Below are 7,679 nucleotides of genomic sequence, written 5' to 3'. Positions count from 1 at the left end.
TTTCTTTATATATATGTGTGTGTGTGTGTGTGTGTGTATATATATATATATATATATATATATATATATATTCCTCATCATTTTATATATATTGCACATACATTTTCATACATTAGGATTTATTCAAAATATTATAATATATTAACACAATATATTATTCTGTGTATTTTCAAAATACATTAAATAATGTAATATATTGATTGTTAATATATAAGGAAATATATTTTCTTTGCATAGGGGCTCACAGGAAAATGCAGAAGCTGAAAGTGCAATAAAATGCCCCAGATTAGTGTAATTCATCCGATACTGTATAAGAATGATTGAAAACAATAACAGATGATCATATCACTGAAATCTAATCCAGTGGACATGCATTGATTGCTCATACAATACAAAGTGTTTTCACAGTGATGCCATAGAAGGACCATTTTTGGCTCCTCAAAGAACCTTTCAGGGAACAGTTCTCAAAAGAACCATTTTTTCTAAGAGTGAAGAACATTAGAATAATCTGAAGAACCTTTTTCGACTGGAACGGCTCCATGGATGTTAAGGGTTCTGATGCTGACAGAGAAGCTTCATTAGGAGTGTATAGTGCTGGTTGTTGAGGACAGCAGGTGGCAGCAGTGAAGCGCTGGCGTTTGTCCTCATCCACCCACCGCCTCTGATGGATGTCAGTGACTTCACAAGCATTCATGATGGAAAATGATTCGGGTTTCCTGCTGTATAAACGCTGCGGCTCCATCAGAAGCTGTTTCTGGTGCGGTGGGCTCCTCCGTTCCTTCGCCCTCTGAGACGTGAGGTTGGTCTGAAGTGTTTTTGTGATGTTATTGTATCTGCTCGCTCCATGACTCCAGTCGGCCGTAATTACAGGCCTGCAGGTCCAGCGGCTTGAGCTCTAAACCGGGCCGCTCTCTGATGTCTGATGGAGGAAAATGATTTCCACTCTGCTCTGTATGATTCAAACGCACTGGAGCAAACCACAATGATACGTAATGACACATAAATCATACTCGAGGAGGAAAAACAAGCATCGAGAGGAAAAAGCGTAGGCCAGCGCATGTTGTGTGAACATGCCATCTGCAGCCTTTAAAGCACAGATCTTTGAACATCGCTGCCTGGGAGAGAGAGCTCTGTGTAGCGGATCTCAGATGTGTGTGTGTGTGTGTGTGTGTGTGTGTGTGTGTGTGTGTGTGTGTGTGTGTGAGTGTCTTCATATCATGCAGGGGTTTCTGTCTCCTCGTATCTCCTGCGTCGTTTGGCAGAAGAACAGCGCGTCCTCCGAAGGTGAGTGAGGCTGTGGGAACAATGGCTCTGGAAGGAAAAACAGGGAGGATCCGGATATCCATCCCATTAGCTACACCCACTTCCTGAAGGGCTTTTCCAGCAGCATCCAGGAAGAGGATGCGGAGGTCAGAGCGCCCTTCCTCCTCCGTCATCCGTCCATCAGCTGCTCTTCTGCGGGACTCAGCACAACATCAGGCCCAGAGAACACTAATGTGTGCTAAGAACACTTTGCTGATGTTCTTGTTAAGTTATGAAAACATTATTTCTGAATGTTCTCCGAAGCAGGGCTATTATAGTTAACTAAAACTAGAAATGAAACTAAAATAAAAAAGCGTTTTTGTTACTTTACATACAATAATTTCCAAGGCTAGTTTCCAAGGCAACGTTTCTCATTTTAATTTAGTGTAACTTGATGTACTAAAATAACTAAAACTGAAATGAATAAAAACTATATAGACATGAATTAAAAAAAAAACTAAAACAGCAAAAAATGACAAAAATCTAATTAATACATCTTTAACTAAAATTAAAATGAAAAAGAAAATCTGATTCAAAATATCAATAAAACTGTAATAGTATCTCAATTATTCTAAAATAACACTGCTCTGTGTTATAAGGTAACAATGCATTTTTTTCATTTGGCAAACATTATGGGAACGTTATATTTTTGAATGTTTGCTGAATGTTTTGAAAGAAGTAATAACATTTAAAAAACTTTAGACGAATGTCCAACTAAAACATTTCAGAAAAAACATTCCATGAATGATGTATGAATAACGTTTTGAGAACATTATTAAAGACCTGATAACCTTAAACGAACATTGCATTAACCCTCAGAGAAGCTACCAGACTGTCTGAGAAGCTCATGACACAGAGAATGAAGCCGCTCGCTTTGTTGTGATTACCCTGTGTTTTAAGTATCTAGGCCCCTCACGCCTGATGCTCTGCTTATTTATGAGCTATATTCATCCTTGAACAAGTTCAATCTCTTCACACGTTCCATCTGCGTGCATCAGTTCTCCAGCCGCTGAAACAAAGCTGGTTTGTTTAATGAGGAGAGCTGAATATATTTACACACTTAAACATTTGAGCCGCTCATGCAGCACTCAAATTATGAAGAACACAGTGAAGTGGGTTTATTAGTATGAATGGAAAAGGTATTTGGTTGGACTATATTTCACATTTCGGAATGACATATACTTTTTGTGTCTGTTTTGAAATATTACAGATTGCATTGTCTTTCTGAGGCTTTTTGACTGATTCATTAGAGAATCGGTTAGAGTCATTTGTTCATGAATCAGACTCACAAGCCCGGTCTCATGAAAATGCGTATAAATAGTACGCCAAATAAAAACGAAAACTCGTGGTATTGATACGCAAAAATTGACTTTGGCGTGCATATGATACGCAGTTTTCGCGTGCATATGATACGAAATTTGTTGGCGTGCATATGATACGCATGTGTTTGGCCATGCATATAATACGCAGTTTTCGCTTCCTCCACCTCTTCATCATACACAAAGTAAACCTGAGGAGGACAGAAAGTGAGCTGTGTGTACATGACACCGACACAAGGAGAGAGACTGACATACGCACAGTGTTGTCGTCCTCCTTTACAACATTGTCTGGAGCTGGAGGGTTATCATGAATATCCAGCGAATCTTTGTCCTCGAGTCTGAAACACAATCAGCAGTTGAATAGTTGTCCACTTACATAATGTTCCTGTAAGACAATATAATCTGAGGAGACACTCACTGGTCATACTGAGCCATAAATACAGCCTCTTCAGCCTGCAGTCAGTCAGGAGAATTCAGCACCTACACAACCATGAGACGTAAACTGATTTGATGCTATTAAAATCATTTGACAATGGATCTCCAGCCCTGCTCCTGGAGAAGTGTTTAAGATCCTTGAATTAAAGGGGTTACACTTTTACTAATTAACTAAATAAATAAAGTTTATTCAAGTATAAGTCATCAATATATGCTTCAGAAAAGTAGTCTATCACATATTTTTTACACATATATTGGTTTCTGTTAGTACTCCAGCATATGTTTTACATACTATCTTATAAACTTACATATTCAAGTTCATAGTAACAAGTCAGCTTTCTGGTAGAATAAATAGCTTTGGCTTTTATCACTTGCTCCATTCATTAATGAATCAGCTTATTTGAATTAATTGGTTGAATGAATGATTCTAGTATCATTTCACATTTCTATATTCAAAATGTTATATTTAAAACATTAATTGAATATCATTATTTATACAATTGTAATTGCACTGTAAATACATATAAATCTGTCTTCAGATGCAGCTTCTGTGAGCCCAGTCTCATGAAAATGCGTATAAATAGTACGCCAAATAAAAACGAAAACTCGTGGTATTGATACGCAAAAATTGACTTTGGCGTGCATATGATACGCAGTTTTCGCGTGCATATGATACGAAATTTGTTGGCGTGCATATGATACGCATGTGTTTGGCCATGCATATAATACGCAGTTTTCGTGTGCATATGATACGAAATTTGTTGGCGTGCATATGATACGCATGTGTTTGGCCATGCATATAATACGCAGTTTTCGTGTGCATATGATACGAAATTTGTTGGCGTGCATATGATACGCATGTGTTTGGCCATGCATATAATACGCAGTTTTCGCATACATATGATACACATCTACCCCACAACCCTAAACCTACCCATTGCGTAGCATATGCACGCCAAAGTCCATTTTTGCATATCAATACCACGAGTTTTTGTTTTTATTTGGCGTACTATTTATACGCATTTTCATGAGATCGGGTTGGACTCAAAGCAGAATCAACTGTTTTCAAACAGGTTTCCTAAACACTGCGTCTGAGTCTTCAGGATGTCAAACCTCGCACTCTGTTTGTTAAACTGAGCTTAGAAAACACTTTTTCATTATAACGTAATTTTTTTTTTTTAAATACACTGTTAAAAAAGTTGTGACGTTGCAGCTGTAAATGAAAAGATGAATGGAGTGAGTTTTACAAGAAAATACTATTTCAGTTTTCTACGTCAACATTTCTTATTTGATGTTTCTTTGTAATTATTTGTGAAATGTACTAATAATTTCTGAATTAAATTAGTTTCTACACCAGATTTATTTCAGTTTACTACAAATATTATAAATATTTGCTATTGTAAATATTACAACATATGTAAATATTTGAAGAAACTTGAACTTGCTTCACTTTATAGGAATGACAAACACTTCTTTCATGCACATATCGCTTTATTCGTGATATGATATGCTTGGATTTGGGTCAGCGGCATCTATTTCGCTCGTGCACTTATACAATCAGACACACAGTCCTCCAGACTCGGTGGAGATGTGTCACTGTGCGTCTGAAGACATCTGTGAGACACGATCGGACTCGCCTGCGCTCCTGCTTCTCAGGCCGAGACTGTGCATCTAGGCTGGCTCTCTCGCAGGTAAATAAGCACTGCTGGATTCTTCAACTGACCCGACTGAAGGTCAGCGAGCACAGAAGCACTAGTCTTTCTAGCAGGATATGATGAATAAGAAGTGCGAGCTCTGAATAGTCAGATAACGTTGGACTCGCTCATACTCGCATGCATAGCCAGTAAGTAACTGCGATGCACGGCTGAAAAATTGATGAGCACTATGGTGTGCCAGCGCTGGGGCGATTATTTATTCAGTGCTTGTCACTATACCAGCAGGTTTACCTACATCTAACCTTTCAGAGCCGCAGAGCCATGCAAATGTGTATTTAGGGCTCCAGCGCCTCATCAGCTCTCATTATTTCAGCAGACGCGCTGTTGAAGGGGCAGCTGCTCCCCAAAGATGGCCTGAGCCCACGGTTCCTCGACTGTCACTGTCTGTTACAGCCCTCGAGTCAGAAGTGTGTGACTTATTCATGGCTTGCGCAGTTCTGCTGAAGAGCAGGCCAAAATACTCCATTCCTCTTCCTTCAGATGTGTAACTTATATAGTACAACTTAATATGTTTTCCTTTTTAATTTAAATGTTTAAAATTAATTTAATGTTTAATATTTCATTTGAATTCATATTAATTGTGTGTGTGTGTGTGTGTGTGTGTTTATCTATATAGCCCTATACTTAAATTTTATTCTGCTGATTTGCTGCTCAAGAAACATTTCTGATTATTATCAATGTTGAAAACAGTTGTGCTGCACAATATTTTTGTGGAAACTGTGATACATTTCCATTCAAAAGTTTGGGGGTATGATTTTTAAAAACAATAACAACAACAAAAAATAACACTTTTATTAACCAAGGATGCATTAAATTGATCAAAAGTGTCAGTAAAGACATTTATAATGTTACAAAAGATTTCCGTTTCAAATAAATGCTGTTCTTTTGAACTTTCTGTTCATCTGTGAATCCTGAAAAATAAAATGTATCACAGTTTCCACAAAAATATTGTGCAGCACAACTGTTTTCAGCATTGATAATAATCATAAATGTTTCTTGAGCAGCAAATCAGCATATTAGAATGATTTCTGAAGATCATGTGACACTGAAGACTGGAGTAATGATGCTGAAAATACAGCTGCGAATCACAGAAATACATTACAGTTTAACACATATTCACATAGACAACAGCTGTTCTAAATTTTTAATAAAATTTCACAATATTTTAAAAGTTTTATTTTAATAAAAAAATGCAGCCTTGCATATGACTTTTTTAAATCAAAAACATTATAAAATGTTAATTATTCCAACTTTTGATCTTCTTTAACTATGGAATTAATTTTGTGCCAATAAAAATGAATGTAATTTTTCAACTTGTGAAAATATTAAAAAAGTATATAAAAAAATATATATAAAAAAAGAAACACCATGGAAAGCATCGATTTAAAAGTAGTGCTGTTGCCAGTAATAGCCATTAGGTGGCAGTGTGTTCCCACATGCTTTACACATGCATAGACCAGCGCTGTATTGAAGCAGTACATAAATCACTGAATAAAAAATGTTTCTGTTGCTTAATGAAAACATCTGTGCATTTAATAAATATTGCATCGAATCCACTTCATCAGCTGTCCGACTTTAGTGCTCCGTTTCCAGCTCCTCCACCGACTGCAAGCGGCAAATCTCGCCGATCGGGGAAGCAAATGGAACAATAAAAATCCTCAGAAATGTTCACTTTGATTAATTTGCTCAAGCATGTCGCCAAATGACGTGTAACTTTAATTTGTCTATGCCAAAAAAAATGTTATTTTTATATCATTACAAATACTAAAATTGGACTGGAGAATGACAGCTAACCAGCCGCCACGCTTATTTTCATATTGCTGCGGCGTGGCGGGTAGCTCCGCCCACCCTGAAAGCGTATTGGACGCAATGTGACGCTCCTCATGAATATTTGATCGTAACCACGGACGAGGAGAGACCGGTGCGGTCAGGTAGAAAACGTCGATATTATCTGACAATTCTCTCAAATTCCACAATGACAGCCGTTAAGAACTCAGGCCTGCTGTCTGGATAAGCGTCACGGTAATCGTGAAGTCCTGAAAATACTGTTCAGGTATTTACCGTTCTTTTTTATACCGTTCTTTACCGGTATTTAACAGACGCATTGTGTCGCGTCGCGCCGCGTTTTCGCTTTAATGTGGGCGTTAAAGAATCCGCCCGTACTCAACTGTCGGTCATTAGTTTATAAAGCTGCGCGGAGATGCAAACATGAACACTTCTGTGAATATCAAATATCACAGGAATCTGTTGCCTGGATGCAAATAAAACACTCATGAGCGCAGATTAATGCCGAGAGATTCAATTGTTCTCCTCTCAGATTCAAGCATAACAGTAGTTCATTGAGCAACTTTAACTGTAGTTTCTCGTGCAACCTCTGTTTGAGTCAGCCCTTTGCTTGAATTCGTATTTTTGCACCTGTTTTTAATAGATTTTTCTTACCCTTTTTTTTTTTGCATGATAGCAACCCGAACAGCAGATTCTGTGTAGTTTTACCACATCATGTCAAAGGCAGAATGTTTATGTGCTTTAGGTTTCATCTTCATTTTTACACTTGAGATGGTATCTCATGATTCAGGCTTTGTGAAATGACCTGTCATTATATAAGCAGCGCTACACCCTCTAATTACTGGATGTAGATATATGTGGCCTGATTGACAGAGTAATGATGCAGTACAGTAACACGGCGCTGTAGCATATAAACACAGCGTGCAACACATCATTATATAGAGCTGTGGGCCTGCAAGCCTCTCGTGATTCAGTGCGAGTGGAAGTGTGGATGTGTGTGAATGGAGGTTTGTTTCAGGGGTCACAGTGTGCTGGATGATGACGGGACCACCGGAGCGCTGATTCTCACACACAACGAGCGTGAGGCCCCGAGCGTCTCGCTTCACCTCCTCTCTCTCTCTCT

General features: G+C 38.1%; 1 long non-coding RNA gene across 1 annotated transcript; it reads right to left on the bottom strand.

Moving 5' to 3' along the window:
- Positions 1-2,778: 2,778 nt before the first annotated feature.
- LOC107661182 (uncharacterized) lies at positions 2,779-3,103 on the bottom strand. Its single transcript, XR_001631084.1, has 3 exons — positions 3,040-3,103; positions 2,881-2,959; positions 2,779-2,812 (listed from the first exon to the last, which is right to left on the bottom strand). It is a non-coding gene; the product is annotated as an uncharacterized LOC107661182 (long non-coding RNA).
- Between the last annotated feature and the right edge of the window lie 4,576 nt (positions 3,104-7,679).

The sequence above is a fragment of the Sinocyclocheilus anshuiensis genome, unplaced genomic scaffold (assembly GCF_001515605.1).
Source record: "Sinocyclocheilus anshuiensis isolate Anshui unplaced genomic scaffold, SAMN03320099.WGS_v1.1 scaffold2373, whole genome shotgun sequence".
NCBI classification, from domain to species: domain Eukaryota; kingdom Metazoa; phylum Chordata; class Actinopteri; order Cypriniformes; family Cyprinidae; genus Sinocyclocheilus; species Sinocyclocheilus anshuiensis.
This window is presented reverse-complemented; position numbering and strand designations above follow the sequence as displayed.